The sequence below is a fragment of the Oncorhynchus mykiss genome, unplaced genomic scaffold, assembly GCF_013265735.2.
Source record: "Oncorhynchus mykiss isolate Arlee unplaced genomic scaffold, USDA_OmykA_1.1 un_scaffold_778, whole genome shotgun sequence".
NCBI lineage: Eukaryota > Metazoa > Chordata > Actinopteri > Salmoniformes > Salmonidae > Oncorhynchus > Oncorhynchus mykiss.
This window is the reverse complement of record NW_023494225.1, coordinates 25,001-32,500: the sequence shown is the minus strand read 5'-3', so window position 1 is coordinate 32,500 and position 7,500 is coordinate 25,001. Positions and strand designations below refer to the sequence as shown.

General features: G+C 46.0%; 6 non-coding genes across 6 annotated transcripts; all 6 read right to left on the bottom strand.

The window, feature by feature from the left end:
- Positions 1-5,529: 5,529 nt before the first annotated feature.
- On the bottom strand, positions 5,530-5,648 carry LOC118962579. The gene has a single exon (XR_005049918.1). It is a non-coding gene; the product is annotated as a 5S ribosomal RNA (ribosomal RNA).
- A 177-nt stretch (positions 5,649-5,825) lies between these two features.
- Positions 5,826-5,944, bottom strand: LOC118962581. The gene has a single exon (XR_005049920.1). It is a non-coding gene; the product is annotated as a 5S ribosomal RNA (ribosomal RNA).
- A 260-nt stretch (positions 5,945-6,204) lies between these two features.
- Positions 6,205-6,323, bottom strand: LOC118962509. The gene has a single exon (XR_005049848.1). It is a non-coding gene; the product is annotated as a 5S ribosomal RNA (ribosomal RNA).
- A 177-nt stretch (positions 6,324-6,500) lies between these two features.
- LOC118962580 lies at positions 6,501-6,619 on the bottom strand. Its single transcript, XR_005049919.1, has one exon. It is a non-coding gene; the product is annotated as a 5S ribosomal RNA (ribosomal RNA).
- Positions 6,620-6,879: 260 nt separating this feature from the next.
- LOC118962618 lies at positions 6,880-6,998 on the bottom strand. The gene has a single exon (XR_005049957.1). It is a non-coding gene; the product is annotated as a 5S ribosomal RNA (ribosomal RNA).
- A 177-nt stretch (positions 6,999-7,175) lies between these two features.
- Positions 7,176-7,294, bottom strand: LOC118962574. The gene has a single exon (XR_005049913.1). It is a non-coding gene; the product is annotated as a 5S ribosomal RNA (ribosomal RNA).
- Positions 7,295-7,500: the final 206 nt, after the last annotated feature.

The following is a 7,500-nucleotide window of genomic DNA, read 5'->3' as shown; positions in this document are numbered from 1 at the left end:
AAAACAATTCTTTCAAATTTGTACTGAAATCTCCAAAATGTTACACATCAAAACCCATACACCAATCCACCATCCTCCCCCACAGCAATAAATCCACAATCCTTCATAAACACCCTCTCAAAATCCTCCTGCTTAGACCTATACATCAATCCTACATCCTTCCTTACCAAGCCTTCAAACACCTTCCACACTGTCACCCTCTTTTCCTCAAACCTTGCCAAGTTCCTCCTTATATATACTGCATACCTTGCATGTGACAGCAAAAAATTCAATAATACAATATTCCCCCCCTTCACATGCTGACCCACTCCAAACAATACCAAACACCTCCAATCAACCCCACCCATTAACTCTTCTCCCCAGTACCTTTCTAACATGTCCCTCAACCTCACATGGAACCCAGCTACATCAACACATTCAAACATCATGTGCATCAGATTTTCATCTTTGTCTGTGCATACATCACACACACGAGACACTGACCTGTCTACCTGATGTAACACCACCTTGGTAAAAACACGGTTGTGCCTCAACATAAAATCAAAATGGGTACATTCAATACTATTGAGCCTCACTACCATGTTTTCCCACAACCTCTCAACTTCCATCCCTGGAAAAACTTGCCTCCACACTTTCTCCGATGCAGGCGCCCTGACCTTCCTGGTAATAAGCGCCCAGTATACGGCCCTCACCTGGGTAGAGGATAAGGCTTGCATTTTCTCCCCACATTTCACCTGCAACACAGGCAAGGTCTCTAAGACTCCATTACTCAAATGATTGTCCAACAGCCTCACCCACTCCCCTGGAACACACTCCTTTATCCTATCATACATTCTCAACACCATCCCTTTCCTGACATCCTCATCTACCCCCCAGACAGTATCTACGATCGCCTGCTCAGGCAGGAACCCTGGCACCACCTCATACCTAAAGTCCCTCAGTCTTATCATACCCGCCTTCATTATTACCTTACTCTCCAGCATCTTTCCCTCTGATTTCAGCATTGGGTTCAGAAAAACTGGTATATTCAAAATCACCCCAATAGAGTCACACTCATAACTTACTTGCGGTAAGAACTCCGCCCAGGCCCTGAACACCTCCTGATAAAACTCAGGCACCTCTGCATACATGCTGGGCTTGAAACACATTAACAACCCATAATCTCCACAACCTCCACTCCTATGCAACCAATGCCTGAAAAACTCCTTCCACCCCTGACCCTCCTCCCCATACAAAAACCGTTGTACTCTCTTCACCCTCATGGCTTTTAACTTCACCTCCAGATCTATTAATCTCAAACCACCCCTATCATAATCTGCTATCATTACATCATGAGCAATCTTCACCCCCTTCCCACCCCACAGGAAATCAGACATTAAATTATTAATTCCCTTCAGAGCCCATACAGGCATGTCCATAACCCCTAAGGTATACACACATTTTGACATTAACAATGCATTCACCACAACCACTTTCCCCCTCAATTTTAATTTCCTTTGTTTCCAGTAATTCAGAGTCGTCTTTATTTTATTAATCACCCCTGTCCAAGTTAAGTCCCTCGCCTCCCGCTCATCTACCCCAATATTCACACCCAAAATTCTCACATGCCCCTTAACAGTCTTAAAAGGAATGTTACATGTAGACATAACAGTATCATCAGCACATAACATTTGAGACTTTTCTACATTCACCTTAGCCCCAGAAGCTCTCCCATACACATCAAAACACTTCATCAGACAATTCACACTCTCTCCATCCCGCAAAGTACAGGTGGTGTCATCAGCATAATGATGCAGTACACTGACGCCTCCCCCCGGGAGGTCCACTCCATGCACTCCTCCATTCCGCTTTACAAACGCCGCTAAAGGCTCTACTGAGACGCTGTATAGTAGTGCAGACAATGGACAACCCTGCCTAACAGACCTGCCCAGGGGAAAAGGATCAGTCAGCACACCATTACATTTCACGACACTGCACGCTGACCCATACAAAAGCTTCACCCATCCTTTAAGACGAGGCCCGAACCCAAATCTTTCCAAGGCCTCTAACAGGAACCGATGCTCCACCCGATCAAAGGCTTTATTCAGATCTAGACAGAGCACCGCCCCACCCACCTCCCCCATCTGCTTCACCACATCCCGGATAGTGCAGAGGGTGTCCACTACATCCCGCCCCGGAACTCCATAGGCCTGAGTAGGTGCTATGATGCTTCCCATCACCTTATTCAACCTATTAGCCATTATCTTCGCAAGCACCTTATTGTCGGAGTTCAAAAGGGTTATTGGTCTGTAGTTCTCTAATTTCAGTCTGCTCCCCTTCCCTTTGTACAACACAGTCAACACACCCATAGCTAAAGATTCAGGGACTACCCTCTTCTCCTCCATACACACATACACACGCAGCATTAGTGGGGCCAGTATGTCACTAAACTCACGGTAAAACTCTGCAGTAAGACCATCTGAACCCGGGCTCTTATTCAAGTTCAGGCCCAATATGGCAGCTTTAACCTCTGCCAATGTAAAATCAGCATCACACATCTCTACATCCTCAGTCGACACCCTAGCCTCTACTGCGTCTAGCACTCTTCTCATACACACTTCATCTACCCCACCCGACGTAAATAAGCCCTTATAAAAAGAATGCACTGTATTCAAAATTCCTTCCAGATCTGTCACCCTCTCCCCCCTCTCATTTATCAGCTCAGTTAGAAAACTCCTTTCCTGCTTCCTCCTTTCTAACCCCAGGAAAAAAGCAGTATTTCTCTCCCCCTCCACCACATACTGTGCTCTACTCCTCACCACTGCCCCCATGCACCTGTGCCTCTCTACGACCCTCAACTCCTCCCTCACCCTCAGGTACTCTGTCACATCATAGCCTGGGCAGTTTTCTACCTTTTCTAACTCCAATAACAGGCGAGATTTAAGAATCCCCTCCTCCCTCCTCCTTGTCACATTTGCCCGTCTTGCACTAGATATTGCCAGCCGCTTGAACTCCCCTTTTAATCCTTCCCACCACACACTCACATCCGACTCAAATAAAGGATCTGACACGGCGTCATTCACACACTCTTTCACTGCTGCCCTAAACACCTCATCCTTCAGCATACTGGCATTAAGACACCACAAACCACCCCCCCTCCCCTCCCCTGATGCACCCAGCCTGAAAAGCAGAGCATCATGGTCACTAAAAAATGTGTGTGAATACTTTACCCCCACAACCAAGTGCGCAACCTCTCTATGAGTGAGACACAAATCTATACGTGACTGCTTGAGCTCACCCCTCACCACTTGTCTTCGAGAGAACACCCGCTTATCTGGATTCCTCTCCCTCCATATATCCACCCAATCCTCATCCCTCATTAGCCTTAATAGCGCTCCCCGAGATGAGTCAGAGCTAAAATGTGCGCTACTTGAGGCATCTAGCCTATCCATCCATACATTAAAATCCCCAACAAGCAAACAGTTTTTCCCACATAATCCTCCCATAGACATAAACATAACCCTCCTCTCAATTTCATTATTAGGAGCATAGACATTGTACAACGAGTACTCCATATCTTGATAAGTGAAACCCACTCCCACCATTCGACCCACAGTGTCAGCACATAACAAATTTAAGTTAGACACAACGTCATGTTTTACCAAAATAGCTACCCCACATGCCCGCACAGTACCATTACTCACGTACATTAGTCCATTCCATCTCTGCCTTACATTATCCATATACGGCTCAGTCCAATGGGTCTCCTGAAGACATAATATATCCGCAGAGAAGGCTTCCAACACCAGCTCTAGCTTTTCTTTGCTACGAAGTCCATTGGTGTTAATAGATACTAATTAATAGACACCATTATGACTATAAAGAGGGGATGAATCCAGTCCATCATGATTGATCTTTTTTCTTCTTTTTCTTCTTGGTTATCCTGTTCCTTTTACTATCCCAACGCATTGATTGTATGTACTCCAACTCTTCCTCCGACAGCTCTTCTTCAGACTCTTTACGTTTGCGAGAGTCATCCCTTGCATTATCCACCTCCCTAGAGGAGCCCCCCTCTCCACGATGATCGCCCTCCAACTCTACATCGTCTAGGCTTGAGCTTATCCCTCCATCTTTGGGTGCCTCCCTTCCTTCAATACAAGGCTCCGTCTCCACTTCCTCCTCTGGCTGCCTCTGTTCTTCGTCCTCCTTCTCTCCCTGGGGTTGCTCACTCATGCCAATTTCCTCCCCAGCTTCCTCCACCTCGTTCTCCTCCACGACACTATTTGCGCTGAAATCCTGTGATGCCCAGTCCTGAGCACCTTCCCCATGGGGACAGGAGCACTGCGCTACACCCCTCCCGCATCCAACACAACCTCGCTCTCTCCTCCCATTGCACTCTCGTGCGTAATGCCCCTGCTCACCACACTTATGACATGCGAAATCAGGGCACTCTCGTAGCACGTGCCCTGGCTGGATACACAGCCTACAGACCTTGACCTGCCGATCGTGTATTACTCTGAAGTACTCAGCCCCTTCCAACGTTTCAAATTTGGCAGAATATGGCAACGAGCGCACAGTGTCTGTGAACCTAACTTTACAGAAGCGCGTCCCATCAGCAATGTCCGTCCCCGGCCAGTAGCGCCTTTTCACCGGCGATATAGCAGACACACCCCATGCTCTTAGCCGCTCTGTGATGTCCTCGTCTGTAATATATACTGGGAGGTTTAAGAAGGATACAACCATCTCATCCAGCGATAGATCCTTTGCCATGATTCGACAGCTCCGGATTTTAAATCCATCCATCAGTTTTTCTTTCCCTCTCGCACTTGACAGCGTAACTTCAAATCGCTTTTCATCTTTGACCCGACAGCCGCAGACCAGTCCACAAACTTCTTTAATCCCTCTCAATACCTCCATCATTGTAATCTTCTCTTCTCCCATAATTTCAACAGCCACTGTTAAATTCTTTTCATATTTTTGCGCCTGTCTTGCTGCAGCGCCATTATCCATGTTTCCTTTGTTCGTAGTCTTTTTTCCAGCGTTGGTCAAAGCCATTGTATCCATCCGAATAACGACAGGAGGAAAGTCCCCCAAACAGCAATATGCTGCCGGGGAACAACCCCAAACTATAAATCTAACTTAATCAATTTACAAAAAGAAATTGTACTTCAAAAAGCTCAAAACTCCAACACAAACTCTCTAGAGCAAACACTCAGTCTCAGCGCAATCACTCACACGTGCGTCAATTACCCATCAACAGGTGCGTACTCAGGCCGGTGTGGCCGTAAGCGAGAAACAATCTCTTGCTGCACTATGTAAAGTCAAAGTGAGCCTGATTAACAGCTGTTGCATTTTCACCATTTAGATAAGCATCTTTGTGTCACTCAAAAAGTGGAAGAAATTGCATATACTGTAGCCATAATTTGTAGCACAGATTGTTGGATGAAATACAAACTAACCTTGCTTACTTATTTCAAAGCGAGGGCACATATTTCAGCCTTGTGGGAAAAAACGGACAAAGAGTTGAAATTCCACAAGGCAGTGACAAAAAGCTTACAGCACCTGGTATTCCCAGGCGGTCTCCCATCCAAGTACTAACCAGGCCAGACCCTGCTTAGCTTCCGAGATCGGACGAGATCAGGCGTACTCAGGCCGGTGTGGCCGTAAGCGAAAGGCAATCTCAAAAAGTGGAAGAAATTGCATATACTGTAGCCATAATTTGTAGCACAGATTGTTGGATGAAATACAAACTAACCTTGCTTACTTATTTCAAAGCGAGGGCACATATTTCAGCCTTGTGGGAAAAAACGGACAAAGAGTTGAAATTCCATAAGGCAGTGACAAAAAGCTTACAGCACCTGGTATTCCCAGGCGGTCTCACATCCAAGTACTAACCAGGCCCGACCCTGCTTAGCTTCCGAGATCGGACGAGATCAGGCGTACTCAGGCCGGTGTGGCCGTAAGCGAGAAACAATCTCTTGGTGCACTATGTAAAGTCAAAGTGAGCCTGATTAACAGCTGTTGCATTTTCACCATTTAGATAAGCATCTTTGTGTCACTCAAAAAGAGGAAGAAATTGCATATACTGTAGCCATAATTTGTAGCACAGATTGTTGGATGAAATACAAACTAACCTTGCTTACTTATTTCAAAGCGAGGGCACATATTTCAGCCTTGTGGGAAAAAACGGACAAAGAGTTGAAATTCCACAAGGCAGTGACAAAAAGCTTACAGCACCTGGTATTCCCAGGCGGTCTCCCATCCAAGTACTAACCAGGCCCGACCCTGCTTAGCTTCCGAGATCGGACGAGATCAGGCGTACTCAGGCCGGTGTGGCCGTAAGCGAAAGGCAATCTCAAAAAGTGGAAGAAATTGCATATACTGTAGCCATAATTTGTAGCACAGATTGTTGGATGAAATACAAACTAACCTTGCTTACTTATTTCAAAGCGAGGGCACATATTTCAGCCTTGTGGGAAAAAACGGACAAAGAGTTGAAATTCCACAAGGCAGTGACAAAAAGCTTACAGCACCTGGTATTCCCAGGCGGTCTCCCATCCAAGTACTAACCAGGCCTGACCCCGCTTAGCTTCCGAGATCGGACGAGATCAGGCGTACTCAGGCCGGTGTGGCCGTAAGCGAGAAACAATCTCTTGGTGCACTATGTAAAGTCAAAGTGAGCCTGATTAACAGCTGTTGCATTTTCACCATTTAGATAAGCATCTTTGTGTCACTCAAAAAGTGGAAGAAATTGCATATACTGTAGCCATAATTTGTAGCACAGATTGTTGGATGAAATACAAACTAACCTTGCTTACTTATTTCAAAGCGAGGGCACATATTTCAGCCTTGTGGGAAAAAACGGACAAAGAGTTGAAATTCCACAAGGCAGTGACAAAAAGCTTACAGCACCTGGTATTCCCAGGCGGTCTCCCATCCAAGTACTAACCAGGCCCGACCCTGCTTAGCTTCCGAGATCGGACGAGATCAGGCGTACTCAGGCCGGTGTGGCCGTAAGCGAAAGGCAATCTCAAAAAGTGGAAGAAATTGCATATACTGTAGCCATAATTTGTAGCACAGATTGTTGGATGAAATACAAACTAACCTTGCTTACTTATTTCAAAGCGAGGGCACATATTTCAGCCTTGTGGGAAAAAACGGACAAAGAGTTGAAATTCCACAAGGCAGTGACAAAAAGCTTACAGCACCTGGTATTCCCAGGCGGTCTACCATCCAAGTACTAACCAGGCCCGACCCTGCTTAGCTTCCGAGATCGGACGAGATCAGGCGTACTCAGGCCGGTGTGGCCATAAGCGAGAAACAATCTCTTGGTGCACTATGTAAAGTCAAAGTGAGCCTGATTAACAGCTGTTGCATTTTCACCATTTAGATAAGCATCTTTGTGTCACTCAAAAAGTGGAAGAAATTGCATATACTGTAGCCATAATTTGTAGCACAGATTGTTGGATGAAATACAAACTAACCTTGCTTACTTATTTCAAAGCGAGGGCACATATTTCA